The sequence below is a fragment of the Macaca nemestrina genome, chromosome 4 (assembly GCF_043159975.1).
Source record: "Macaca nemestrina isolate mMacNem1 chromosome 4, mMacNem.hap1, whole genome shotgun sequence".
In the NCBI taxonomy this organism is placed as follows: Eukaryota; Metazoa; Chordata; class Mammalia; order Primates; family Cercopithecidae; genus Macaca; species Macaca nemestrina.
In genome coordinates, this window is record NC_092128.1 from 58,447,038 (window position 1) to 58,475,011 (window position 27,974).

Below are 27,974 nucleotides of genomic sequence, written 5' to 3' on the forward strand. Positions count from 1 at the left end.
GTTACATCAATCAAACCATTAAAACATGAAAGATGTGCACTCATTTTACCATGAAATAATGTAAGTTAAGGCACAATATAGATAATGTGCTAAATTACTCTTTATTAAATTAGAAAAATCAAAGAAGAGATATAAAATGATAAATGAAATATCTACACAACAGGAAATCAATGTTCACAACAGTATAGACAAATACAAAATAATAACATGACACAGTTCTTTATTGACCTACTATTATTGAAATATAAATGCTACAAGCCATGGTGGTCTTTAACAAAATGAAAAAATGCCTATATACAAATATGTGTGTATGTCTCTATAACATACAACATTCTTTCGTACGTATGTTTCATGAAATAATGAAATTAGGGAAAGACCTCTATTGAGTTGATAAGCTTATAGAAAAAATACACAGTTCTTCAATGAAATAAATATATATATATAAAAGTTCGATATATGCCATTTGAATAGGACTAGAATTTTACATTTTATATTATTACCTAGTATTATAATTAATTATTCAAATTCCTCATAATTCCTGATTATAAGGGTCTCTAATGAAGTTCATTCATTAAACAATATCTTAATACCCTTTCCAAATTTTAGGGGACATTGTTTATTCTTCTCTAGAATATTCTCTTGTAGTGAGTAGGGATGGAGATTATGTGTGCTGTAGACCATGGAAATAGATTTTTAGAAGTCAATAAACGTTAAACTTCTTTCCACAGTCATCTGAACTATGAAAATGTAAGTTTCCCACTACGATGGACTATTAGTACAACTATCCAAGCATGAAGGTGAAACACTGTCAAAGCACGGCGCATGGCTTGGTATGTCCTTTATTTTAAAGGGTAGAATATGTGTGGCACTGTAACGCAGCTTAATAAAGTCTGTATTCTTAGCGCTTCCATAGTGGTTTCATAAATCACTTGTGGGTTAATTCATAAAAGCCACTATCCCAAGCTTAGGGTAATAATTCTACTAGCAACTGGTCAGAATGGTAAAAGATCAGAGTAAAGAATGCATAAAATAAGTACAGTCTTAGAAAACACATTAAATTCCTTTTTACTACCTAGGCATGGAAACAATTCATAAAGAGATAATACTGAAATAATATTTTTTTTTTTTTTTTTTTTTTTTTTTTTTTTTTTTTTTTTTGAGACGGAGTCTCGCTCTGTCGCCCAGGCTGGAGTGCAGTGGCGCGATCTCGGCTCACTGCAAGCTCCGCCTCCCGGGTTCACGCCATTCTCCTGCCTCAGCCTCCCAAGTAGCTGGGACTACAGGCGCCCACAACCGCGCCCGGCTAATTTTTTGTATTTTTAGTAGAGACGGGGTTTCACCGTGGTCTCGATCTCCTGACCTTGTGATCCACCCGCCTCGGCCTCCCAAAGTGCTGGGATTACAGGCGTGAGCCACCGCGCCCGGCTATACTGAAATAATATTACACACACACAGTTTACTTGAGGAAAAAAAAATGCCACGATGTTCTCCAATTGAATGTTGTTGTGTGAATGGTATTTGACTTATTTCTGCATGTTTTAAGTCAGAAGAAAATAAATAACTTCTCCCTTTTTACTACAAGTCTTATTGCCAAAACGTTTTTAGTGTGCTTCAGCTTTGCACTTGCCACACTAAATATTTAGACATATGTATTGAGTAAATGTATAAATATTTCAGATAAATTAGTATTCTAGAAAAGCTCTATGTTCTAATTTTGTACGATAATATTAGTATAGGTTCTGCCCTATTTTATGGTCACAGAAGTCATTAAGCTTAAGAATTATCTCAGGGAGTCTGGCATGATGGCTCATGCCTGTAATCCCAGCACTTTGGGAAGCCAAAATGGGCAGATCACTTGAGGCCAGGAGTTCGAGACCAGCCTGGCCAACAGTGTGAAACCCTATCTCTACTAAAAATACAAAAATTAGCCAGGTGTGGTGACGCACACCTGGTGGTGCATGCCTGTAATCCCACCTACTCAGAGGGCTGAGGCAGAAGAATCACTTGAACCTGGGAGGCAGAGGTTCAAATGTAGATTACCAAAATAAAATAATATTTTGCCAAACAAAAACAGTTTAACAAAGAATAAGCTGTTCTGTTCTCATGGTTTTTAGACAAGCAAATGTTGCTAACTTCAAGATTATCATGCTTTTAAGGTCCATAGAAGTTGCGTGCTCAACCTCTAGGGAAGTTATTGCTTTCATAATCTTTCATGTTACTCACTTACAAAGGAGAAAATGACATGATTAAAAGTGTGGATAAATAGAAGATTTGAGAATTCAGCTTATTTCAATGAACATCAAATACTTAAATTGTGTATTATGTCAAATGCTACTAGGAAATCAAAGATTAATTAATGAGTTTTTTTTTCCCATGCCATCAGAGTTCACAGTTCAGCAAGGAGAAAGACATGTAATCAAATTTACATAATAATGTGACAAATGTGATAATATAAGTATGTAGATGAAAGCTGGTGAGGAAATATTCAGGGAACTCTACGAATTCTTTATACATAGAGAATAGAAATGAGGCTGAGAAGTTATACACAGGCTAGAAAAGGGTGGATCCCCTATGTGAAGTACTCTGCCTGTTTATTATGGACTTGTATCCTAAATTCCTTGATTAATCCAGCTTCGATGTTTGCCAACATACATCTGTAACTGTTTAATAATTTAATTTAGATTTTTTCTTTATAGAGTTAATTCATTTTCATCTTTGTAATTTTTAATTGCTGAAATATTTTCTAAAATCAGCCTTGTTATTTTTGGTTTTTTACTCCTTACTTCTATTTTACTACCTGTCATATTTTTATACATACCAAATACACATATTTTGTTTTATGTGCCTGATAACACTCATATGTAGAATTTCTGAGACTCTGATTCCATAATCTGTTGTGTTCACTGGCTGTTACTCAGGGAGCCTCATTTCCCTGCACATTTTGTTTTTGACCATGAGTTATGGAACCTTTGAAGCTTTGGTTGAAATTAAGTTCCTTCAAAGGTGATTTAAATTTGCTTCTTTCAGGGGGCCTGAAAGCATTACCAACCTAGAAGCACCTCAAACTAAAGTTTCAGCTAGAAGTCTGTTGTTTTCTCATTAACACATGTGAATTTGGGCTCCATGCACACGTGGGGGCTGGCTTGAATTTACAAATGATCATTAGACTCTTCTCTCCTGTCCATTCAACGTCAACATAAAGACAAACAGGTTTGCTGGTCATCTTCTGGAAGAGATTGTGGGAGGGACACATGAAATATGTGGTCTCTTTGATGTCATATTATGGGTCTTATCAGCCATAAATTCTTCTTTTTTCTGTTTTGTTGGTGACAGGGTCTTAGTCTGTCACCAGGGCTGTACTGCAGTGGTGCAATAATAGCTCATCTCAGTCTCAAACTGCTGGGCTCAAGTGATCCTCCGGCCACATCCTCCAAAGTCGATAGGAATACAGGTGAGTGCCACCATGCCTGGCTAATTTTTTGTTTTTGTAGAGATTGGGTCTTGATACGTTGCCGAGACTGGTCTCAAACTCCTGGCCTCAAGGGATGCTTCCACCTCAGCCTCCTAAAATTTTGGGAACAAAAGCGTGAGCCATTGCACCCAGTCTCAGGCATAAATTCTTGAAAGATTTTTTCTCCTACCATTTTTACCCCACATAACAATCAGAAGTTTGACTCACCAACATTCAGTAAAGCCTCCTGGCTGAAAGCCAGCTTTCTTGTGTACTTGACGCTGAATTCCTCCTTTTATTTCAGTTTTCCCATTGAGAAAGAAACAAAAGAGCCAGCGTCTGATGTCTGGAAGTCGCCCTGGCACTCACATCTAAGCCTTGTTATTCTATTGAATATAATCTGACAGAATAAAAAACTTGGAAAAGAGTACGCTGAGACCATGATAAAGGGAGACAAAACACAGCTACTTAATAATTTTTTCTAAACGTTGACAAAAACAAAGTCACTGTGCCATTCACAAAATACCAAACAACCCCCTCTTGGCTAAAATGAGTAACTGATACTTTTTTTCCAGGTAGTTTGATCCTCATTCTAAGTCTACCCTCACTCTAGATAAAACATATTGAGATACCTCGTCATAGAATTGCCTTTGCTTTTTTACTCTATCCAATATAGGGGAAAATTCTGTTTCCCTAGATTCTTCTCCAAATCACCTAACCAAAGTCCAGACCCTGTAATAGATTGTCACTAATACCCTGTTACCAAGACATTGCATTTTTCCCTATGCAATGAAGGTCTTTTCTCAATGCAATGAGCAATAAACTCCAACTTGTTTAACTACTGCTGTGCTCCTGGTGGTCTTTGGCTAAAGGACATTGACAGCATCTCGGTATTCTATTTCTTTATTTTAATTCTTATTTTGCTAGCTCATAGCTCAGTGCAACATATGAAACTATTTGAAAAACAATGTATCTGCCATTTTTCATTGTTTGGCAGCAGGAGCAAAGTTTAGGATATCTAAAATGCCTTATTGTACATGTCTTCTGTAAATTACATTTAATCTAGAAAAATCAGGGAAAAACCGAAAAATCAGCCGAGCACCAAGTAATTATTTAATAAGTATACTTACTTTGTTATTTTGAAACAACAAATATGTTTTAGGATTAATTTATAAACGAAAAAATGTAATAGGCACACTGTGGAGCTTTTAATGTCATGATTATGCAAACCTAAGAATCATGAAAAGTTATTTTCAAATGTCAGGAACTTTTTATGAGCACTAAATTTAACCATTAGTAAGTTTAAATATATTGTTTAAATACTTGTTAATTTTGACATTGTAGTTTTCCTCTTTGGAGCCTCTCTCTCTCTCTCTCTCTCTCTCTCTCTCTCTCTCTCTCTCTATATATATATATATATATATATATATATAAGTTTTATGTCTCAGAGATTTTTTTTTGTAGGCCTTTGGAAAACTCATAAGCTGTAAGATTTGTTCTTATAATTCCAAGTAGATAAAACTGTCCTTTTTGGGTACAGTTCCTAACACTCCCAATAGCACACCCTCTCTCAGGGAGTGGGAATGTGACAAGCCAGAAAGAGATTAAAAATTGTGGGAAAGTACAGAAGATACACAGAGAAACAGCAGCAGAAACCATGCTAAGTGTGAACCATAATGTAGAGAGAAGAGCAGAGATGACTCAGCAGGGGGAGGAAAAACAAGCAATGAGGGAAGCAGACACAAAGGACATTCGACAGGAGCATGGCTGAGTACCATCGGGGGATCAAGCGGGATCCCGATAATCGGGACTGACTACATAACTTGTGGGACCTGTGCAAAATAAAAATGCACAGCCCCCTGTTCAAAAATTATTAAGAACTGCAAGACAGTGAAAGCACAGCATTAAACCAAGCACAGGGCCATTTTGAGCATGGCACCATGTGAACCTGCATGGGTCGCACACCCATGAGGCTGTCGCTGCAAACGGCTTTCCCACTCTTCCCAAGAAATGACTCTGTGGTGTTGGCATTGAATGAGATGCTCCCATGCCACTGGCCTTTCCACACTGCATCTCATTGCCTAAGCCAGCTTGAGCACGTCGCTTCCTTGGGACCCTGACAAAACTATGATTCTGCATGTTTAATATGAAAATGAATTAATATTAAAAACCTAAAGTAATTTGAATAAATTAAATAAAATAATTTAAATAAACAAAAATTGGTCTATCTTTTATCAGTTAACTTATTTACACATTATAAGGCTGAAAATCAACTGCTAATTTCTTCTTATAGCTTAAAGGCAGATAATGAAAATATAGCACATGATTAATATCTAGCCTAACGGTACCAAGGGACATTGGCATATTCTTGGTCTTATAAAAAGTGTGTATGAAAGCATCTTTACATGCTTTTATTATCATTAAACTTTAATATAGTTAAAATGAAACAGTGTGCTTGTTACACAAGGCCTCAAATCCTCTTTCCAATGAGAGGCAACACTAGCTACTCTTATACACTGTGACACTATTTGATGTATTGTGACTCTCAAATAATGTAAAGTCTTACATAAACAAGGGAGAAACATATAAAATATCAGTTTTCCAAAAACAAATACATGAAAGTGTATAAATTTTATACCCACCAAATACTCAACCGAATTCTTCATCTATGAACACTCTTCGATCTCCAGTCCTACCTGTCCATTGTCACTAGTAGTAACTCCAATAATTTAACTCATTTAAAGTGAAAAAATATGCTTATAGTAAGTATCCTGTTTTTAAAGTAAGTTTGAGTTTATTAATAAATTATACTAATATGAAATTTATTCTAAGTATTTAAAATCAGGCTTAATATTACAAGCTCCCACGCATGTAATATAATCATTCTATAAAAATTTGATATATGACAAAAGAAGCTGATTCCACAGACTTCCATAATAATTGAGAAAATATCCTGTATTAGCAAATACTATAACAGAATAAGACAAAATGATATTTATGATCATCTGCTAAAGCTAATTAATGTCAAATGTTGGAAAATAATAATATGAAAGCACTTTCAAATTTAAAAGAACAAAGAAGCATGACTAAATCCTTCTGAACTTGTTTGAATTTTTTGTGGTATAAATATAAAATGTGGCTAGGTGTGGTGACTCACACCTATAATCCCAGCACTTTAGGAAACTGAGGTGGGTGGATCATTCGAGGTCAGGAGTTTGAGATCAGCCTGGCCAACATGGTGAAACCCTGCCTCTAGTAAAAATACAAAAATTAGCCAGGCATGGTGGTGGGTGCCTGTAGTCCCAACTACTCGGGAGGCTGAGGAGGGAGAATCGCTTGAACCTGGGAGGCAGAGGTTGTAGTGAGCCAAGATGGTAACACTGCACTCCAGCTTGGGCAGCAGAGCAAGACTGTCTCAATCAATCAATAGAAATAAATATAAAGTTTCATGTAAGTACATACAGTAAGTGAAACTGAGAAAAAATAGTAAAATAAGAAAAACTAGGAAATCACAATTCAAATACAATATTACAAAATTACAAAAGTCCTTTCAAAATATAAATTAATAGTCCCATAAGTTTCATAAAATTGATATTTTTTATTTAGAAAATACCATCCCAGAAAAACAACCCTATTCTCTCTTCCTGACTTATTCATCACTGTAAATGACATCATAATTCTTTCCGTTACGTGAGTTCAAAACGAGCTTCTTTCCTTTTGCATCGCTTGATTCAATCTGTCACTGATTCTTGTCGATTCCACAGTGAACTGTCTCTCCCATTCTGGTGTTTCTTTCCAGCCACTCTCTTTCAGCCTTGATACCTCTCATTTGGGTCATTTCGATAGTTTCCTAATTCTTCCATCTCCATTCTGTTCCTCCCATGTTTCTACTTTTAATCTCTGAAAAACCAAACTTCGCTCCCTATGGTTTTTGTTAGAGTTAGTTCTGACTCTACCTGGCATCCCTTCTCTGAGCCCTTTGGGTCCCAGTAAGTACTTTCCACTTGCAACTTGCATTGCTCCCCTGTCCTATCTTTTTTTGAGATGGAGTCCCACTCTGTCACCCAGGCTGGAGTGCAGTGGTGCGATCTCGGTTCACCAGAACCTCCGCCTCCCAGGTTCAAGCGATTCTCTTGCCTCAGCCTCCCAAGTAGCTGGGATTACAGGCACACACCACCATGACCAGCTAATTTTTTTGTATTGTTAGCAAAGATGGGGTTTCACCATGTTGGCCAGGCTGATCTTGAACTCCTGACCTTAAGGTGATGTGCTCACCTTGGCCTCCCAAAGTGCTGGGATTACAGGCGTGAGCCACCATGCCCAGTCTCCCCGCCTGTCCTATCTTTATTCTCCAGCTGAACTGGACTACACATTGCTCAGCTGTATCTTCCTGTCTCTAACTCCTTGTTTCTGATGTTCTCTGAATATAGAATGCCTTCTATCTTTGCTAATATAGTCATAAGTTGGGAAACTGTTTTAGGTTAGGCTTACTAAAACATCAACTTTGTAAGGGCACAGCTTTTCTTTTCTTTTTTTTTTTTTAAACTGTTTACTGATACAGCACAAGAGGCAGTAACTGTGTCTGGCACATAATAGGTACTCAATTGATAGTTGTTTCACGAATGCGTAAGATTCCATAAGAATTTAAAATTCTGCAATTCTAGCCAATGGTGCCCAAGCATCAGACATTTTATACTAAGTACGTGCATGTGCAAAGCTGTATTATATGTGTCTAATGACATAGATATTAATGTATTCAGGAAAGTGACAAGAGCAGCCAACTGGTCTATAGAACACACTTTTTTTTTTGTAAATAACTCCAGAGCACTTATTAATTTATTGTATACAATATTCCACTCAGATTAATTACATATGTACTGTTCTAGCCAGCTGGCTATGTAGAAATATGTATATTCAAATTTAATTTAAAAGAAACTTTAATATAATTTTCTAGAACATTGCATGCGATTGTGAACTTAGAGCTTGTTTTTATTTTTCTGAGTTTTTGTTTTCCTAGGATTTTATGTCAACTATATATTCTTCTGTTTCCCGATGTTTCTAAAACTCCTTGTTTATCTCTGCACACAACCTCCTTGGTCCAGGTGTTCTGAAGTTACTGCCACCTAATGAGGGTGACACGGTAATGATCCTTCTAGTTAATCAGCAACACTGAATCTGCTCTAGAAAGACTGACAAGTGACAGCAATGGTATCCAAGGCTGATTTTTAGTCAAAACAAACAGGTAAAACATTAGCAGAGAGAAAGGGCCCCAGTAAGCTAACCTCATATATAAGACTTAAAGAATACAACCTATCCAAAGTCTTTGGATTAAATGACAGAACCCTTGCGCACGGGTTTCTTAAAAATTCTATGGCCTGTAAACTCCAGCACTTTCGGGGGCTGAGGCAGGAGGATGGCTTGATGCCATGAGTTCAAGACCAGTCTGGTGAGATTCCACCTCAAAAAAAAAAAAAAAAAAAAGAATTAGTTGGGCAAGGTCACGCATGCCCATAGTCCCAGCTACTCAGAAGGCTGCACGAGTTCAAGGCTGCTTCAAGCTATGATCACATCACTGCACTCCAGTCTGGAAGATTTTTTTCTAAAGAAAAAAAAATCATGTATAGATATGTTGTAGTGAATAAGTTCATAGGTCACAATAAACTCCAAATCTCTGAAAGGACCTTAGTCTTGATTTAGACAACTCAAAATGTTTATAATGCAAAAGAGACTTCTTTTTTTTTTTTTTTTTTTTTGAGATGGATTCTCGCTGTGTCGCCCAGGCTGGAGTGCAGTGGCGGGATCTCGGCTCACTGAAAGCTCCACCTCCTGGGTTCACGCCATTCTCCTGCCTCAGCCTCCCAAGTAGCTGGGACTACAGGCACCCGCCACCATGCCCGGCTAGTTTTTGTATTTTTAGTAGAGACGGGGTTTCACCATGTTAGCCAGGATGGTCTCGATCTCCTGACCTCGTGATCCACCCGCCTCGGCCTCCCAAAGTGCTGGGATTACAGGCTTGAGCCACCGCGCCCGGCCAAGAGACTTCTTAAAAAGTATCCCTTCAAGGTCAAAATTAATCTCTGAGTATGTTGCATTAAAATAATTTCTGCCTGTTAGAATTCATTCAGTTATTCAGTTCAATACTTGCACAGAGTATCACAGAGATAAAAAGTTCCTCAGAGGCATTTCTCCCAGTGTTTAACAACTCTCTCCTTCTAATTGGGTGGAAGAGAAAAGTGAATGCCATTGTTTAACATTTTCAGCTTAATTATATATGACCTTGGCTATGGCAGCTAAGCTAATAACTAGATATTTCAAAGGAGTCATGGTATATATAATTACTATAAAGAATAATATGTCACGGTATTCATTACTGTTTATTAAAATATTTCACAGACAAAAATACACATTCACTAAAATACTACATGCAATCACTTTCAAATCCATGCTTCCCCTAGGACTGTATTTCGTGGGCAAATTATTTCCCAGGTTTAAATTCTGCCTCATATTTCCTGACCATTCCTTTTTCTAGATATTTTCCTTCCTAAGAAGCAAAACTACGAACAATACCTACAAGAGAAATGTGAAGTTCTCCTGTGGTGGGGTCAGTATTGTTGTTTTTCTTGTGTTTGTTGTTTTAAAATCTTACCTAGTGCTATTCTGAAAACATTCTTTTTCAAGCTCACAAAACGTCTTATAAATATCTACCACTTGACATTACATTCAGTATAAGTATAAAGAATATTTGGATTTATATAGACAGAAACTTAGAATTGTAAGGTTTAAAGGTCCTTTAGAGATAACATGGTCCAACTTTTACCTTTTATGGATTAGGAAACAGAGATGTGGAAGGACCACATGAGTTAGACATTTTGTGGGAAGATAGTTGTTTTTAAAACACTGACCAAGGTCTCCAAAATGCTCTGAAATCTATCGAAAAATGCTTCCCAATTTGTATTTGTATTGCTGTTTCAAAGGTTAAAAAATCTAGATTAATGTACAAATTGAGCAAATGAGAAATTTTAGAAAATGACTTTATTCTGGATTTGTGTATTTTTGTTTCTAATATGTAAGCCTATAATATTCTCACAAGAGAAAAGTAATTCGAAATATTAAGCAGTCTGTTGCTATCCCTTGGGTTGTCTCAACCTAGAAGTGCACCGGCACACTTCTCTCAGCCCTTCTTTATGATGTCACCTCTTTTAACTTTTATTCATTATCTTATCGGTCTTGATGTATTTCAATGGCAGGTGCAGCATAAGTTTGTATTAATGCTCAGTACCTCCTCAGCTCTTTATGTTCTGAGAACCAATTCACATCTTTCTACCTGGTCTCATGTGTATTCATGTTAATGATGCACTGAAATTTGAAGAGCATGTTAAAGTATGAAAAGGAGACACTTCCATAGGGATGGTTGGGTTATGAGAAAGGAAGAAAGATGGGAGATAAGATCTCCACTCCCATTGAATTTTTTGCTAATCCCAAAATCGGCAGGTGACTGTAAGTAACTATAGAAATTGTTCCTGCCCAGAAAGGGACTCTATTAGTTTTTTAAAAAATCATATAGACTTGATCAAATATAAACAGGAGTGAAAAGATAGTTTTTGAAAATGTTAGCTTATCTTGTATATAATTCATACTTTTGATAAAAACAAATAGAAACAGAGGAAGTGGTGGAGTGGGAGGAAGAATGAAGAAGGAACTGAGAGAACGACAAGGCCAAAGATCAGGGAAAATGGGACGGGATACAAATTCAAGTCAGAAACTTATTTTGGAGATTAGACATCAACTACCATTAGTTCATTTTTTTCTATGCTATTTAGGAAAAAGAATTTGACTACCTTAATAATGTTGCTCTCAGTAGAGTTACTTTAACCATGAATCTTATACCAAGATAACTAATGCACTTAATAGAAAACTCTAAATAAATAAGGAACATAAGATTCTAGAAAATGCATGTAGAGAAGTGTAGGTCATGAGAAAGCAGAAAAACATTTTATGGAAGAACATAGGTAGTAAGAGCTGGGCATGTACCTACTCCACAGTTAAGAAAGCATCAAAGATAGAGCACTGCAGGAAGATCAGTGGGTAATACTTTTACCCTCTAGCGCACACATAGTTTTGTCATTTTAATTTTCCCCATACTACACATTTTACCAAATAAAAATGTATTATAGTTTTGTTATTGCAAGGGGTGACATTAGAGCAGAGGTCAGCAAACATTTTCTGCAAGGAACAGATAGCAAATGCACAGGAGGTAAGAGAATAACAGAAACAAAGAAAAGTAAGCATATAAAAGTTATAAATGTACACTGCTGGAAAAATGAACACAAAACACTTATGCCTGAATAGAATCGCAGTGGACCATTAGGGTCTTGAAATCAGACGGATCAGGCAGAGTTAAAATACCAGCTGATGCATGACACTCCTGGATAAATTACTTTACCTCTCTAATCTTTAGTGTCCTTTTAAGTAGATAAGGGACAAATAATAGCATTTACTTTTCAGGGTTGCTGAGAGGTTTGATTCAAATAAGTTGTATAAAGTTTAACATGGCATACTCAGTATAGTAAGTACTCAATAAATAGGAGTTGTTAACATAAAGATATTTTTAAGCAATAAAGAGTAAAATAATGGGTATTAGGTTGGTGTATTACCTTTAATGGTAAAAACTGCAATTACTTTTGCATCAATCTGATATTTTTAATTATATTATTTTATATTACAAATAATATAGAAAAGGTTTATCACAGTTACACGATCTCATAATATCCTGTGGTTTTCTTTTGGAGCACAATTTATATTTGTATTTTTAATGATTTTTTTGATATGTTTCCCCCACTGGGCTACAATCCCATGGGTAATGGACTTTGTCTGTCCAAAATTGTATTCCTAGTGTCATTCACAACCTCTGGCATATCCCAAATGCTCAGTAAATAGTTTTGCTTAAATGAATGGACTCAGAATGAGAAAGCATAGGTTAAAATTAAAATTCTATAATTTATAGTCGTGTGGTTGTGCAAATGCCTTCTCAATTTTAATGTCTGTATAATGGTGACAATAGTAACATTCAGTTTAATTGCTATGAGGAGTCAGAGTGTCTAGGAGATATTCAGTGCTTAATAAATGCTACCTGAATCAAATGTAACAATTTTGTTTAAATTTAAGTTGACCATAGCATTAAGTTAATCACATTTCTATATTATCCAAGCACTTTATTTATTAGACCTTTATATCCATATTTGTAATATACAATAATCAAGGCAGCATATATTTAAACTTATGGGATGCCTTTACCTTTCAACAAAACTTCATAAACTTATGAGATGCCTTTACCTTTCAACAAAACTTCATCAATGTAAAGAGAAATAAATTCTTCAAAATGTCATGCTCTTGAAAGAAAAGTCACCGATCCTAGTATAAAGAACCTAGTTGATCAGTTCTGCCAAAGCAGCATGTTGCTCCCTCTGCACTCTGATTGTAAATTAAAAATTAATATGTCTACCTGTGCTCACTGGTGAATTTATTAGAAACCATCAATATTTCATGCGTGGCATAGGTCAATCCTATGTTGTACGTCTAATGGGTAATGTATGAGGTGTTGCTGGGGCCCAACCAGCAGCTGAGGAAGCTTTGCCTTCAGCAGAAGATGGCAGTATCAGAGAACATGATCAGCTAAGGAGAAGAAATCAATGGTCTTTCTCTATCTTACTGCAAAATTAATGATGACCCCTATGAACCCAAAATAGCTATCTCTTACTAACTGTAAGAAAGGAAGATTTGGAAAATCTCCAATACAAAGCTGAAGTTTAAGGTTTTCAAGGTAGAACCATTAAAAGTCATAATTTTATTAATATTTAAAGTCATTGGAAAATGACAATGATATATGGCTACATGTGCAATGAGAATGGAAAAGTACATACAATATGGCCCCAATTTTATGCAATTATCTTTTACATGCCCACATGTTTTTTTAAAAAACTGGGTGTAATTATGTAAATGTAATAATGGTAGTTACCTCTAAGTATTTGAATATGGATACTTACCTCTTAATATTTGACTAGTTAGGTCAATTAGATACTATCAAGAACATAAAGATACATGAGGGGTTGATGGCAGTAGGAGTCAAACAAAAAATAGAATGTAGATGATTTTGAAGATTCTATAATAGACCACATGTAGGCCCAGGTTATAAGGAAGCAGAAATTAAGAGGAAGCGTAAGTCAGGAGTAAACAATATGTAGTGGAGAGTGACATAGCTAATCTGCATAGAGAAAAGAGACCAATAGGACATTCCACTCCGGGTAATGATAAAGCACAAGAATTAAGGTCCTGTGGCCTGACTTACCCCACAGGTCTTGCATTTTCAGGGTTATGACCTTGCTGTGTTTCCCACCAGATTGAGACTGAACAATTTAGCTATTCTGGGCTTCATATGAGTATAACAAATCCCACTCCATGAAATAACGAAGTCTCTTCCTTACAACAAGAACTTGAATTAAATAACAATTAGAGTTAAAAGAAAGAAAATAACATACTCTGTGGATTCTAAAGCCAGTGGTGGCTCCAGAATTTCTATCTGAGATGAGTTTTAAAGGAGGTTATATTGTTGAGCCTATGCAGGGATTATCTTGAAGCACAGTCCTATAGCAAATATACTGTTGACTAATTAGGAGGTTTTAAGTGATATTTGCGTAACTAATGTTCCTTAGCTTGTATTTTCATTTAGGGTGGATGGAAGATTATGCAAGTACTAAAGTACATTTTAGAATTCATAAAATAAGAGGTCCTGTGCCATTATAAATTCTCAGGAAGATGTTCCTGAGCGTGATACAGAACTGAGAGCAATATCAAAATGCTGCATGTTATTGTTAATGCTTACCTATGAGGTGTGCTTTGAGGGCTGGCTTAAAGGACTATGAGGAAAAAAAAAAGAGTATTTTTTTCTCGGACCTTTCATTATATGACACTCCTTTTCTGTATTCAAGCTAACGAAGCTGAGAAGAGGAATTAATTTTATTCATCACACAAGTTAGGGAGAAGTGTTGCCGGAGATATTTACAGGCATATTTTAGTTATAAGTCTTCTAGTGTTTAGGATAGCATGCACAGGCCAACAAATATCAGAAGGTTGTAGTCTTAAATAAGGACCTGCTCAGGCTAGCTCTGAAGATTTTTTTGAGGCAGTACTGAAAGAGAAGAAAAAAGAAGATATGATGAAGATAGGGAATTATTAAAGAAATGGAATTTATACTGGGACTAAGATTAGGGGTGGTAAATAAGTTCTACTTTATATGCTAATAACAGTAGATTGAAAATGACTGCTACTTCAGTAAAGAGAAGAAATTCATGGCCAAGTCTGGGATGCCAAAATGTTCTGGGACAAATTAAGAAGGTCTGCTACTAGCCTGGGATGGAGTGGCCATTCTGACAAGTGAAGTCAAATACAGAAGGGGTGGTGGTATGGAAAGAGTAAAGGCTTTGCAGTTCAAATACCAGCTCCACCTTACACATGTGAGGTTTGGGAATATTTATTTAATCTTCTATTTTCTCATCATAGAAATCATAATGCCTATTTCACATCATTTCTATGAGAATTAAATAAAAAAGTGAAGTCTACAATACATTTCCAGGCAGAAGGCAGGTGTCGAATAAAATGTTAAATCCTTTCTTCCTTCGTTTTTATTTGATTACAATTGCCATACAATTGGCCCACAATTAATGAAAATACATACCTAGCCCATACTATAGGCTCATGATTTATTTTAACTGTACCACTCCATACTACTGGCCCATGAGTAGCTATAATTTCACAGCCCATACCTACGTCCATGATTAATTCCAATTCCACAGCTCATACCCCAAGTCCACAATTGCTTACAACTGTTCAACCCATACTTTATGTCCACGGTTGATCACAATTGTACCACTCTATTCCCTCTATCTACATATTGCCATTTCTGCCATTGGAATGTCACAAGAAGAAAACATATGAACATTAAAATGAAACTGTATAGAGCTGACTTGAAAAAGATGTGGCACTTTTGTGGTAGCTTTTTGAATCTCCTTCTGGCTCTTCCCTGTCATCCTTGTGTTCTGTTCTTCTTAAAAACCTATGCAAAAGGTACTTTATTTTCATTGAATGGAAATGGTGAAATTAATCCTTGTTTTGAAAAATGCAAAAGATTAAATTTTTTTGTGTTTTCCGCTCAGTTATTTGTAAACCTAAAACTTCTTTAAACATAGTCTATCCATTTTTAAAAGAGGAAAAAAATATATTTTCATGAGTCTATGATTTGAAAACAAAACAATCCAGGTGCATCCATGCATCTCCATGCCAGCAAGGAAGCTCCTTCCAGCTCCTTCCTGTCATCGTTGTTTCCTGTTCTTACTCCCATCCATGTTCTGACAAGGGTTGGATGAATGATGACTGCAATGAGGAGACAGCTATTCTGAAATTTGGTGATGCTAATTCCTATCTTAATAATGGAAAGTATGTAGTTCAACTCTGTTCACAAACTCCTAAAAGAAAGAAACAACAACCCAGTGAAAGTCAATTAGTATTCAACTATTTTTTTTTGTTTGTTTGTTTTAGAAGGCCTAATGCTTATGTATGCTTTCTTTATGCTGCTTGATAAACTCCAAGTGAAAGGCCCATGCTGGATGATTCTACAAACCCTAAATCTAAAATTCAAAACTAATTTGCAAAAATGGCAATAGGGTGTACTGAGAAGACTCATTTTGTCCTGGCTTCATTTTATTCATTTTTTTGTAGGACTGGGCTGATGCAGCTGTGTGGCTCACCTACTTACTCACTGCAGTCTGCTCTGCTCTTCCAACATTGTGTTTCCAACAAATATGTGACTGGGTTTATGATTCCTTCGGATTCCAGTTGCCTCATATTATCATCAGCCAAATCAAAATTGTACTGCAGCTACAGAAAAACTTTTTTTTTTTTAAAATAAAATATGCTGTCTCCTCAAACCTGCATAGCTTCTTCTAGGTAAACAAAATATGTATTTTTTATGTTAAAAGGATTACTTTACAAAGTATAAATCACTCTGGTATCCATTGTGAAGTTTGAAATTGACCCAAAGATTTTTCTCCTCTGGGCAAAATCCTAACACCCCTACTGGACAGCTAATTGAGTTCCTTTATCAGTACATAGTGAATATTAGAAAGCTTGGAGACGCAACTAGGAAGAAGGCAGAGACATGGTTTTACTAATTTATTTATTTATTTATTTATTTATTTATTTATTTTTTTGAGACGGAGTCTCACTTTGTTGCCCAGGCTGGAGTGCAGTGGCGCGATCTCGGCTCACTGCAAGCTCCGCCTCCCGGGTTCCCGCCATTCTCCTGCCTCAGCCTCCTGAGTAGCTGGGACTACAGGCGCCCGCCACCGCGCCCGGCTAATTTTTTTTTTTTTTTTTTTTTTTGTATTTTTAGTAGAGACGGGGTTTCACTGTGGTCTCGATCGCCTGACCTTGTGATCCGCCCGCCTCGGCCTCCCAAAGTGCTGGGATTACAGGCTTGAGCCACCGCGCCCGGCCTATTTATTTTTTAAGAGAGAAATGAGCCAATATATTTAAGCTACTCTGTATTTTTCATATTTTATCGCTGAAATCAAACAGTTGAATTTCCTTTAGGATATTATCATACCTATTTTCCTAAGCTAAACATATCTCCACACCAATCCATCTGCTTCTCAAATTAAAAAGTTAACACAAACCAAGCCTCTGCCAATAAGCAACCACATTTGCAAACAGACTAGATCTACTACAAAAAACAAAGTTGAAATGATAAATAGTAAGTACTAAAATTCTTATTAAGCCACTATTTATTTATCATATAGCCCTTGTCTAAAGGAATTTTCTACATTTTAAATCTAGTTTAATTTTTGAATTGAATTCTGGCATAGAGATCACATCAAACTTCGTGAATGTGTGCTCAAGTAAGGATATTGAAGATATCTCACATATATAGCTTCAAAAATGCCAGTGTTGACACTTTTGATGAGAAATTATGTTTTTTTTTTGAGCCAGCAGCAAAAGCATGAGTGTCACAGATGATACAATAAAAAAATATTCACATGGAATGCTTTCTTTGTACTACAGAGAATACTTCTGGCTATTCCATCTCACTATAGAAAAAAAATTAGTGGTAAAACAGTTCATGCATTGCTCACTGTAATATAATTAAGTAGAAAGTAATATTACAAATTGAGTCATAAGACATTTATACAGAAAGAAAAAACAAGGATGTCATGTGGTTATTCCCACTTCCCAGTATAGAGAGGAGAAATCTAAAGTTCAAAGTTCAATGACTTGCATGAGACCACATAGCTGGTTTTAGCCAAGTGCCTAAACCAGATCCCAGAATATTGAACACATTTATCTTTCTAGAAAAGGAAAAAGATTAGGTGTTTTGCTTAAATATCTATATAATGATTCTAAGAAGTCCCAATCATAAATAATCAATCTACATATGTTCGATATTTTTAAAACTTCCATGTGTTATACACATATAACCCTACACATTTATGCATAACTGCATTTGTACTCTTGGTTTTTGCTCCACCTAGGCATTCTTCCAAGTTGTGTCAGAGACTAATTTTCCTTAACAATCCATTATTCCTTCTCCCTATGAAGTAATAGAATTGCCTCCTCTGACACATGAATTTAGCAGGGTCATTCAGCCTGAAACGGCACTTCTCGCTTTGTTGGTGGCTAGATTTGGCTGTTTGATTAGGTTGTAGATAATTGGATATGAAGAGAAGTGATGTGTTAAATTTGTATGTAATGTTCTTGAAAGTATGTACTTGTTCACTGCTTTCTCTTTGCCCCACTTGCTTTGGTCAGGAATGTGTACCTGCAGTCCATGTGATCTAGTGTAATACCCTAATTATTGGTGGAACTACAAAACAGATGAAACCCGGTCTCCAAACAAACTATGCTGCAGAGCTGCTATTCACACTAGACTACCTTCCTATTTCTGTACTGTATTGTAGGAGTCAGCTTTTTTGAGTCACTATATTTGTGGGTCTTTTTGTTACATTGGCTCAGCCAATACCCAATATGAATATACTAACTCTAATCTATCCATTTCATAAAGAAAACTGTTTGCCATAAACTATGCTTAGGCATCCATTCCATTATACAGTTGTTTTATGATCTATACAGGTTAAAGTAGCCACTAGTTGGTATACACTTTGGAGATTGTAATAGAATATATACAAACTTAATTGTACCTATTCAATTATAACAAGCTAGACTGAAAACTGCTAGAGGGCAGGAAGAATATCTTAATCATATTTTGTTGCCTAATGTTTAACATGGTAGCTGGCACATGGAAGGTACTCAAACTACACATATAGAATGAATGCATATTTTTCCTTGTTTGTTCCAGACATCAACAACTTGCAGTTTATTGTGTTTTAATATTATTTTTATTATAACATGGGTTAATTGAAAATATTCCCATATTTAATACCGAAAAGTCAATTTTTCTTTTTAATTATACTTTAAGTTCTCAGGTACATGGGCAGAATGCGCAGGGTTGTTACATAGGTATATATGTGCCATAGTGGTTTGCTGCGCCCATCAAACTGTCATCTACATTAGGTATTTCTCCTAACGGTATTCTTCCCCTAGCCCCACACCCCATGAAAGCCCCAGTGTGTGATGTTCCCATCCATGTGTTCTCATTGTTCAACTCCCACTTACAAGTGAGAACCTGCAGTGTTTGGCTTTCTCTTCTGGTGTTAGTTTGCTGAGAATGATGGTTTCCAGCTTCATCCATGTTCCTGCAAAGGAACTCATCCTTTTTTATGGCTGCATAGTATTCCATGGTGTATATGTGCCACATTTCCTTTATCCAGTCTATTATTGATGGGCATCTGAGTTTGTTCCAATTCTTTGCTATTGTGAACAGTCCTGCAATAAACATACGTGTGTGTGTGTCTTTATAGTAGAATGATTTATAATCCTTTGGGTATATACCCAGTAATGGGATTGCTGGGATAAATGGTGTTTCTAGTTTTAGATCCTTGAGGAATCCCCACACTGTCTTCCACAATGGTTGAACTAATTTACACTCCCACCAACAGTGTAAAAGTGTTCCCATTTCTACACATCCTCTCCAGCATCTGTTGTATCCTGACTTTTTAATGGTTGCCATTCTAACTGGTGTCTAGATGATATCTCAGTGGTTTTTTCTTGTTGTTGTTGTTGTTTTTTTTTTTTTTTTTTGCATTTCTCTAACAACCAGTGATGATGAGCATTTTTTCATATGATTGTTGACTGCATAAATGTCTTCTTTTGAGAAGTGTCTGTTCATATCCTTCACCCACTTTTTGATGGTTTTTTTTTCTTGTAAATTTGTTTAAGTTCTTTGTAGATTCTGGATATAAGGCCTTTATCAGATGGATAGATCGCAAAAATTTTCTCCCATTCTGTAGGTTGCCTGTTAACACTAATGATAGTTTCCTTTGCTGTGCAGAAGCTCCTGTTTACTCTGATGGTAGTTTCTTTTGCCATGCAGAAGCTCTTTAGTTTAATTAGATCCCATTTGTCTATTTTGGGTTTTGTTGCCATTGCTTTTGGTGTTTTAGTCATGAAGTCTTTGCCCATGTGTATGTCCTGAATGGTATTGTCTAGATTTTCTTTTAGAGAATTTATAGTTTCAGGTCTTATGTTTAAGTCTTTAACACCATTTATTAAATAGGGAATCCTTTCCCTATTGCTTGTTTTTGTCAGGTTTGTCCAAAAACAGATGATTGTAGATGTGTGGTGTTATTTCTGAGGTCCCTGCTCTGTTTCATTGGTCTATATATCTGTTTTGGTACCAGTACCATGCTATTTTGGTTACTGTAGCCTTGTAGTATAGTTTGAAGTCAGGTAGCGTGATGCCTCTAGCTTTGTTCTTTTGGATTAGGATTGTCTTGGCTATGTGGGCTCTTTTTTGGTTCCATATTAAACTTAAAGGAGTTTTTTCCATTTCTGTGAAGAAAGTCAATGGTAGCTTAATGGGGAGAGCATTGAAACTATAAATTACCTTGAGCAGTGTGGCCATTTTCAAAATATTGATTCTTCCTATCCATGAGCATGGAATGTTTTTCCATTTGTTTGTGCCCTCTCTGATTTCCTTGAACAGTGGTTTGTAGTTCTCCTTGAAGAGGTCCTTCACATCCCTTGTAAGTTGTATTCCTAGGTATTTTATTCTGTTTGTAGCAAATGTGAATGGGAGTTCACTCATGATTTGGCTTTCTGTCAGTTAATGGTGTATAGGAATGCTTGTGATTTTTGCACATTGATTTTGTATCCCAAAAATCAAGACTTTGCTGAGACTTTGCTGAAGTTTCTTATCAGCTTAAGGAGATTTGGGGCTGAGACGATGGGGTTTTCTAAATATACAACCATGTCAACTGCAAACAGAGACATTTTGACTTCCTTTTTCTCTAATTGAATACCATTTATTTATTTCTCTTGCCTGATTGCCCTGGACACAACTTCCAATACTATGTTGAATAGGAGTGGTGAGAGAGGGCATCCTTGTCTTGTGCCAGTTTTCAAAGGGAATGCTTCCAGTTTTTGCCCGTTCAGTATGATATTGGCATTGGGTTTGACATAAATAGCTCTTAGTATTTTGAAATACATTACATCAATACTTAGTTTATTGAGAGTTTTTAGCATGAAGTGCTGTTGAATTTTGTTGAATGCCTTTTCTGCATCAATTGAGGTAATCACATGTTTTTTGTCATTGGTTCTGTTTATGTGATGGATTACATTTATTGATTTGTGTATGTTGAACCAGTCTTGCATCCCAGGGATGAAGCCGACTTGATCTTGGTGGATAAGCTTTTTGATGTGTTTCTGGATTCAGTTTGCCAGTATTTGATTGAGGATTTTTGTATCAATGTTCATCAGGGATATTGGCCTGAAATTTTCCTTTCTTGTTGTGTCTCTGCCAGGTTTTGGTATCAGGATGATACTGGCCTCATAAAATGAGTTGGGAGGATTCCCTCTTTTCCTGTTGTTTGGAGTAGTTTCAGAAGGAATGGCACTAGCTCCTCTTTGTACCTCTGGTAGAATTCGGCTGTCAATTTGTCTGGTCCTGGACTTTTTTTGGTTGGTAGGCTATTAATTACTGCCTCAATTTCAGAACTTGTTATTGGTCTATTCAGAGATTCAACTTCTTCCTGGTTTAGACTTGGGAGGTTGTATGTGTCCAGGAATTCATCCATTTATTCTATATTTTCTAGTTTATTTGCATAGAAGTGTTTGATGGTAGTTTGTATTTCTGCGGGATTGGTGGTGATATCCCCTTTATCATTTGTTATTGCATCTACTTGATTCTTCTTTCTTTTCTTCTTTATCAGTCTGGCTAGCAGTCTATTTTGTTGATCTTTTCAAAAAAACTGTGCCTGGATTCATTTATTTTTTTGAAGGGTTTTTCATGTGTGTATCTCTTTCCATTCTGCTCTGATCTTAGTTATTTCTTGTCTTCTGTTAGCTTTTGAATTTGTTTGCTCTTGCTTCTCTGGTTCTTTTAATTGTGATGTTATAGTGTCAATTTTAGGTCTCTCCTACTTCCTCTTGTGGGCATTTAGTGCTATCAATTTCCCTCCACACACTGCTTTAAATTTTTCGCAGAGATTCTGGTACGTTGTGCCTTTGTTCTCATTGGTTTCAAAGAACATCTTTATTTCTGCTTTCATTTAGTTATTTACCCAGCAGTCATTCAGGAGCAGGTTGTTCAGTTTCCATGTAGATGTGCGGTTTTGAGTGAGTGTCTTAATCCTGAGTTCTAATTTGATTACACTGTGGTCTGAGAGGCAGTTTGTTAAGATTTCCATTCTTTTGCATTGGCTGAGGTTTTTTTTTTTTTTTTTTTTTTTTTTTTTTTTTTTTTTTTAACTTTCAATTATGTGGTCAATGTTAGAATAAGTGTGGTGTAGTGCTGAGAAGAATGCATATTCTGTTGATTTGGTTTGGAGAGTTCTATATATGTCTATTAGGTCTGCTTGGTCTAGAGCTGAGTTCAAGTTCTAGATTTCTTTGTTAATTTTCTGTCTCATTGATCTGTCTGGTGTTGAGAGTGGGGTGTTAAATTCTCCTACTAGTAGGTAGTTAGCTCTTCTTGCTGCATCGATCCCTATACCATTATATAATTACCTTCTTTGTCTCTTTGATCTTTGTTGGTTTAAAGTCTGTTTTATCAGAGACTAGGATTGCAACCCTTGCTTTTTTTGCTTTCCATTTTCTTGGTAAATATTCCTCCATCCCTTTATTTTGAGCCTATGTTTGTCTTTGCATGTGAAATGTGTCTCCTAAATACAGCACACTGATGGGTCTTGATTCTTTATCCAATTTGCCAGTCAGTGTCTTTTAATTGGGGCAATTAGCCCGTTTACATTTAAGTTTAATATTGTTATATGTGAATTTGATCCTGTCATTATGATGCTAGCTTGTTATTTTGCCTATTAATTGATGCAATTTCTTCATAGCATTGATGGTCTTTACAATTTGTTATGTTTTTGCAATGGCTGCTACTGCTTGTTGCTTTCGATGTTTATTGCTTCCTTTAGGAGCTCTTGAAAGGCAGGCCTGGTGGTGACAAAATCTCTCAGCGTTTGCTTGTCTGTAAAGGATTGTATTTCTCCTTTGCGTATGAAGCTTAGTTTGGATGGATATGTAATTATGGGTTGAAAATTGTTTTCTTTAAGAATGTTAAATATTGGTCCCCACTTTCTTCTGACTTGTAGGGTTTCTGACAAGAGATCTGCTGTTAGTCTGATGGGCTTCCGTTTGTGGCCCAATCTTTCTCTCTGGCTGCCCTTGACTTTTTTTCCTTCATTTCAACCTTTGTGAATCTAATGATTATGTGTCTTGGGGTTGCTCTTCTCAAGGAGTATCTTTGTCATGTTCTCTGTATTTCCTGAATTTGAATGTTGGCCTGCCTTGCTAGGCTGGGGAAGTTCTCCTGGATACTATCCTGATAAGTGTTTTCCAAATTGGTTCCATTCTCCCCATCAGTTTCAGGTACACCAATCAAACGTACATTTTCACATAGTCCCATATTTCTTGGAGTCTTTTTTCGTTTCTTTTCAGTCCTTTTTCTCTAATCTTGTCTTCTCACTTTATTTCATTAAGTTGCTCTTCAATCTCTGATATCCTTTCTTCTGCTTGCTCAATTTGGCTACTGATACTTGTATATGCTTCACAAAGTTCTCATGTTGTGTTTTTCAGCTCTGTCAAGTCATTTTTTTATTTTTTAATTTTATTTTTATTATTTATTTATTTATTTATTTATTTATTTATTTAAGGTGGAATCTAGCTCTGTCGCCCAGGCTGGAGTGCAGTGGCGTGATCTTGGCTCACTGCAAGCTCCGCCTCCTGGGTTCACACCATTCTCCTGCCTCAGCCTCCTGAGTAGCTGGGACTACAGGTGCCCACCACCATGCCTGGTTAATTTTTTGTATTTTTAGCAGAGATGGGGTTTCACTGTGTTAGCCAGGATGGTCTTGAGCTCCTGACTTCATGATCTGCCTGCCTTGGCCTCCCAAAGTGCTGGGATTACAGGCGTGAGACACCGCACCCAGCCCATCGGGTCATTAATGTTCTTCTCTAAATTGGTTATTCTAGTTAGCAATTTGTCTAACCTTGTTTCAAGGTTCTTAGCTTCCTTACGTTGGGTTAGAACATACTCCTTTAGCTCAGAGGAGTTTGTTATTTCCCATCTTCTGAAGCCTACTTCTGTCAATTCATCACACTTATTCTCCATCCAGTTTTGTTCCCTTAATGGTGAGGAGTTGTGATCCTTTGAAGGAGAAGAGGCATTCTGGTTTTGGGAGTTTTCAGCCTTATTGTGCTGGTTTCTCCCCATCTTTGTGGATTCATCTACCTTTGGTCTTTGATGTTGGTGACCTTTGGATGGGGTCTCTGAGTGGACATCCTTTATGTTGATGTTGCTACTATTCCTTTCTGTTCATTAGTTTTCCTTCTAACATCAGGCCCCTCTTCTGCAGGTCTGCTGGAGTTTGCTGGAGCTCCACTCCAGGCCCTGTTTGCCTGGGTATCACCGGTGGAGACTTCAGAACAGTAAATATTGCTGCCTGTTCCTTACGCTGGAATATTTGTCCCAGAGGGGCACCCACCAAATGTCAGCCATAACTCTCCTGTATGAGGTATCTGTTGGTCCCCACTGGGAGGTGTCTCCCAGTCAGGATATACAGGGGTCAGGGACCCACTTGAGGAGGCAGCCTGTCCCTTATCAGAGCTCGAACACTGTGCTGGGAGATCTGCTGCTCTCTTCAGAGCTGTCAGGCACAGAAGTTTAAGTCCACTGAAGCTGTGCCCACAGCCACCCCTTCCCCCAGGTGCTCTGTCCCAGAGAAATGGGGGTTTTATCTATAAGTCCCTGACTGGGACTCCTGCCTTTTTTTTTTTTTTTTTTTTTTTTTTTTTTTTCCAGAGATGCCCTACCCAGAGAGGAGGAAATCTGGAGAGGCAGTCTGGCTGCAGTGGCCTTGCTGAGTTGTGGTGGGCTACACCCAGTTCAAACTTCCTGGTGACTTTGCTTACACTGTGAGGGGAAAACTACCTGCTCAAGCCTCAGCAATGGCAGATGCCCCTCCCCCCACTATGTTGGAGCCTTCCAATTCGACCTTATACTGCTGTGCTGGTAGCGAGAATTTCAAGCCTGTGGATCTTAGCTTGCTGGGCTCTGTCGGGGTGGGACCTGCCAAGCCAGGCATCGCAGGGAATCTCTTGGTCTGCTGGTTGTGAAGACTGTGGGAAAAGCAGAGTGTCTGGGCTAGAGTGCACTGTTCCTCCTGGTACAGTCGCTCATGGCTTCCCTTGGCCAGGAAAGGGAAATCCCCCTACCTCTTTTGCTTCCAGGGTGAGGTGATGCCCCACCCTGCTCTGCTTCAGCTTGCCCTCTGTGGGCTACACCTACTGTCCAACCAGTCCCAATGAGATGAACCTGGTACCTCAGTTGGAAATGCAGAAATCACCCACCTTCTGTACCGATCTCACTGGGACCTGCAGACCGGAGCTGTTCCTATTCGGCCATCTTGCCAACAAGTCCAAAAAGTCAATTTTTTCTTAGAAACCTGGGAAAGCATGATTCTTCCAAAGTAATCAAGATACTAAATCACCTGCTATTTAATTGGAGGTCTTGTACAGTGTATGAGACGTAGTACCTTCCTTGGTAGATTGAAGGCTGTTATTGCCACATTTTTCCTAAAGCAGAACTACCCTTCAATTTATTTTCAGTTAATTGGTTCTAATTATTTTGTAATATTGTCTTTTTAAAATGAATTTTCCTTTCTAATTTGTGGTACGAAGACTAGTATGTGGTTAATGTATGAGAAAAGTAAATCATAGAAACTGATGATATCAACAATTAGGAAATATTGCTAGAAGACACTATTCAAAAAAATCTGAGCACAAAAATAAAATAAAACTAGTTATTAAAAAAACAAATTATTTACCTGGAAAGAGAGGAGAGAATAAGAAGAACAGTATTTTTAGTGCAATTATCAGAGTATGATTATGCATAGACCAGGCAGAAGTAAGATGAAATATTCAGCATAGCAGCAGTTTTTGCATGACAGCCAGAACACATTTAATCCTGGACAGTATATAAAGGCAGAAATGCTCTGTAAAACTATATAATTAAGTGCAACTCTTAGCAGCTGCCCTTGTAAATCTCTAGAGATCAGGCTGACTAAAGGTTAGGCTCAGTAGTTGTCCCTGTTCCAGTTGAATAATCTTTAAATTTGATCCCTAAATCACAGTAGCACGTAGGAAAAAGAATGCATTTGATACAGATTTCTTTTCTGTAGGAGAGTCAAAAAGACAAAAACAAAAACAAAAACAAACAACAACAACAAAAACAAGGGCTAAGAGAGATGGTCTATAAAAAAAGAGCTTGCTCATGTCATCTAAAATCTTATAAGCACCATGCATTTGTCTTGAAAAATTAAACCCTTGGGACCAAATCTATGCAGGAGATGCTGAGTATCAGGAAAACTAGCTATTGGAGTATACCAATAAATTCACAAGTTAACATAAGAATTTAAGTGACTCCTGAGATTGGCCAGGAGAAAAAGGTAATTACTGTCAGAAATTTACATGTTGAATAGGGGATTTGGTGTTGAATTTGGTTCTTCCTTGTCCTTCACTAACTCTTAGGCCTATAGTGACCATATGTTCTGTTTTTTCACAGGACAATCTTTATTTAACTGAGACTTGATTGTTAATTTTTATTCTCAAAATCATTTCAGTTTGGATAATGAGTTATATATATGTTAATTCCCTTGAAGACTAAGTCTCTTAATTCTAAACATCTCTTGAACCTGTCCACTTCTGCCAAATCCATTCCCTCACACTTTTATCTTTCACAAGGACTACTGCAGAAATCTTGTATCTTCTATTCTTGCTCCTCTCAAGTTCATTTTGTACAATACTGCAGGGAGTCTTTTAAAAACAAAATTATGACACTTCCCTTCTTAAAATCTTTCCCATGTTCTCCTTTGTGTCTAGGCAGATAAAGACCTGCATGATCTGGGCACCCCCCTAGCCCTCCAACCCATCTTATACCATCCTCTCTTTTCTTTTCTAATTTCTTGACCATACTAGATTTCGTAGAGTTCTGTCAGCTGTCTCAGAGCTTTCATAGATGTTCTTTCTAGCACAGACTTCTTCTTCCTAACTTCTTTCTTCTAGTCTTATTCTTATTAATCCTTTTGATGTCAGTTTAAATGCCACTTCTTTCAGAGACACCCTCATAGATTTTCACAGACTAGGCAAGTCTGCTCCTACAATAATGACAATAATGCACAATTCTTCATAATACCCAGATGGAGAATTTCAAAATGTAAATTTGCATGCCCCACTGGGTTACAAGTTTCAGAAAAAAAGGGACTATATTTTATCTTGTTTGTCACTAGATATCTACCACCTTATCATATATTGAACGTTCAACAACTTTTTGTTGGAATAATAACCAAAAAGAGAGTTGCCATCTTAGGCATCTAAATATGATCAAAAGTGCCTATGTAGCCCTTGACTTTAAACATCATCTTGAAATACATGCTGCAAATATTTTATAATAAACATTATATTCTATTTTATTCTTCTTCATAATTGAACCCACAGTGAATTAACTTTAGTCCAATAGACATCAGATTAAGGTAAAAGATACATGCTTTTTGACATAGCTAATTATTTCATTTTTACCTCAATTATGTTGACCTTATGCAATCAACATTTCATTCAAAAGTTATTCTTAATGCTTTCACTTCTCTGCTTTCTATTCATTTCTAAGAAGAGGATAAATGTAATAAAATACTCAAGTATTTAAGCAAAAATTGATGTGTAAAGATGTTTATTCAGCTCAAATGATTGACTGAAAGGAAGTACTATGATATAATCGCTAGAAATATTTGTCAACTGAGGCATGAAAAGTTGAATTAAGTATGTGAAAATCAATGTGGGGATATTTGCTCTTACATACATT

At 36.8% G+C, this 27,974-nt stretch overlaps 1 protein-coding gene and 1 long non-coding RNA gene across 18 annotated transcripts in view; both read right to left on the reverse strand.

Moving 5' to 3' along the window:
• The window catches only part of LOC105475378 (membrane associated guanylate kinase, WW and PDZ domain containing 2), a 1,478,421-nt gene that overhangs the window by 1,069,576 nt on the left and 380,871 nt on the right, over window positions 1-27,974 (reverse strand). The window lies entirely within an intron of this gene.
• Window positions 83-27,973, reverse strand: LOC139362478 (uncharacterized). Its single transcript, XR_011621593.1, has 2 exons — window positions 25,469-27,973; window positions 83-14,636 (listed from the first exon to the last, which is right to left on the reverse strand). It is a non-coding gene; the product is annotated as an uncharacterized lncRNA (long non-coding RNA).